This window comes from Palaemon carinicauda, chromosome 16, assembly GCF_036898095.1.
Source record: "Palaemon carinicauda isolate YSFRI2023 chromosome 16, ASM3689809v2, whole genome shotgun sequence".
NCBI classification, from domain to species: domain Eukaryota; kingdom Metazoa; phylum Arthropoda; class Malacostraca; order Decapoda; family Palaemonidae; genus Palaemon; species Palaemon carinicauda.
The window spans coordinates 89,665,826-89,668,814 of NC_090740.1; positions in this window are offsets into that span (position 1 = coordinate 89,665,826).

Below are 2,989 nucleotides of genomic sequence, written 5' to 3' on the forward strand. Positions count from 1 at the left end.
ATAATTGATTTGGTATATGTTTCCTTGAGAACTGTTTTAACATTTTGATTAAAATGTCCTAATACTCCCAGATGCTAAGCTGTTATTCCATAGAAGGATAGCGGACTAGAGCACAATATAACAGGAGTGATTCCATGTTTTAAAATCACAAACTAACTTCAAAGATTTTAAGTCTAAATATTTTAAAAAGAATGATTGAACACTTGAAAAATTTATATTTATATTTATATTCAAAATAGAGATTTATATTTTATCTTTGAAATAGAGATTGTAAGAGGAAACAATTACGTTTGGGCCACAAGGTAGTTTCCGGAATGAAGAGTAATGCAAAAATATTACATTTTGGTGACTGAATTTCAATTATTTATGATACACTCATCAGAAAAAACACACAAGCAAGATATTTCATTATTATTATTATTATTATTATTATTATTATTATTATTATTATTATTATGGTTGTTGTTGTTTTTGTTGTTGTTGTTGTGATTATTATTATTATTATTATTATTATTATTATTATTATTATTATTATTATTATTATTATTACAAGCTAAGAAACAACCTTAGGTGGAAAAGCAGGATGATAAAATTTCATAGGCTCCAACAGAAAAAATGGACCAGTGAGCAAGGAAACAAAGAAATATATAAGCAACAAAAAAATTATGAACAATCAAAATAAAATAGTATTATCAAGCGAAGTAACAATAAGTTAAATCATTTATAAAATAACTTATAAAACTTTGAATAAACAAAAGAAAGATAGAATAGATAGAATAGCGAGACCAAAGTGGAAGACCATGGTATAGAGGTTATGACTCTACCCATGGATAGAGAACAATGATTATATTTTGGAGTGTCCTTCGGCTAGAATTGACTTAATTTTACTTGAGATTTTCTGATAGGTTTTCCAGGATAATCTAATCCATGTTTGAAATTATAATTTAATCCGAATAGAAAAACAGTGATAATTATTACTGTTATACTAGCAAAAAAAAAAATCACCTTGTAATAGAAATCAAGGCTGGGCTGTTTAAAAATTAATAAAATATTACGAGGTGATGAGGTGTAGTATGAGGAGGCGATGACCATGTTTTATTAATGGTATGCCCGAGGGCGTCCAGATAATAATAGTTCTTTTTTATGGATTAAAAAATTACTTTGTTATTGTTGGAGAGAAAAATGATGCTCAAGCTTCATAAAATATTTTAAGGATAAAGTTGAATGGAGAGAGAGAGAGAGAGAGAGAGAGAGAGAGAGAGAGAGAGAGAGAGAGAGAGAGATGAGCGGGCGGGGTAAAAAACTACAATTGAATATAAACATCGTAGAAAATCTCAACCATAATGTGGGAAGATTAGATTGTAACTAAAACCATTCTTCCATTAGAAGAAAAAATCAAATTTCAACATAAGGATAAAAAAGGAATATATCACAAAAGTGTTTGAACATGATTTACCATGAATAGAATATCTGACTGAGAATATTTTTAGGAAAATCAATATTTGGAGAATAAGAGGAGAAATATTCAACATATGCCAGTACGATACCATGGATACTATTTTGGAAATTATATTCCTTATTCTTACACACACATAAACACACACAAGTATATACACACATACACACACACACACACACACACACACACACACACACATATATATATATATATATATATATATATATATATATATATATATATATATATATATATATATATATATATATATATATAACCGGTATATATACCATGCTAGGCAGTATATCATAGCTATCCAGGTTTGCCGATAGATTTACTCATATAAGCAGACGATCAGCTTAGTATAGTAATGATATCTTTGGGCGTGGAGGGAAAACACGCTAAAGCTCGATGAAGTCACTGGCAGCAGATAGAATTTAAGGTGATGGACAAAATCTCTCGTCGGCTTCTACTCATGATACCTGGTGGTTGATCTTACTAGAATTAGTATGGACCGGAAGGGGTCACTTAACTTAGTTATATAGGCACTGCACATCCTTATATGTGTCTAGCCAAAGAATTATATGGATTTATTTAGTCATGGCAGAGGCGTAACAATAGGGTGGCAGAGGTGGCAAACTGCCACGGGCCCTGGGCCTATAATGATTAAAGGGGCCCATGGACGTAGGAGTCACAGAAAGGGAGCCAAGTGATACAAGGGATATGGGCCCATGGCCGTTAAAAGAAGAAGAAAAAAAAAACATGCTACTGCTTGCTGTTATATTTCAGTGATTTGGAAAAATATATTTCAAATTCCTCATCATAATACTGGTAAGTGATTATTAACAGAAACTGAGAAGACATTACATATGTTAATGTATATGATGGCCTTTATGGGTTATGGGTTAGGAGGTCATAGGGAGTTTTACTGTTCGTACGCTACAGGTTCGTATGAAATCTTAGCTTGAACGCAATATGTTCCTGTCTAAGTCCTGGCCTCCGTGTACTCCAGTTACCAGAGCTTGTCAGTTATCACCGCCTGTGACCGCCAATATCTTTTGATCATTTAAAGGAAAATGTAAGAGAAGTTTTTCGCGTTTCGTGATTGTTATACATTGTATTCATTTATAAGTGGAATACAACTGATAGTTATCTTACACTTTATGAAATATTTATGTTGATTACGGATTGTGAAATTAATTTTAATATTTGACTCACAATACAAAAAATGTAATAGAAAGAACAATGCATTGAAGAAAGCTGTAATTAATATCTTCACAATGATATCAATCGAAATTTTTTCATAGCGCCTCAGTGGCGTGGTTGATATGGTGTTTGCGTCCCACCTCGGTGGTCGCAGATCTGATTCTCGGCCATTCCATTGAGGAGTGAGAGATGTGCATTTCTGGTAATAGAAGTTCACTCTCGACGTGGTTTGGAAGTCACATAAAGCCGTTGGTCCCATTGCTGAATAACCACTGGTTCCATGCAACGTAAAAACACCATACAAACAAAAAATCAATAGAATTT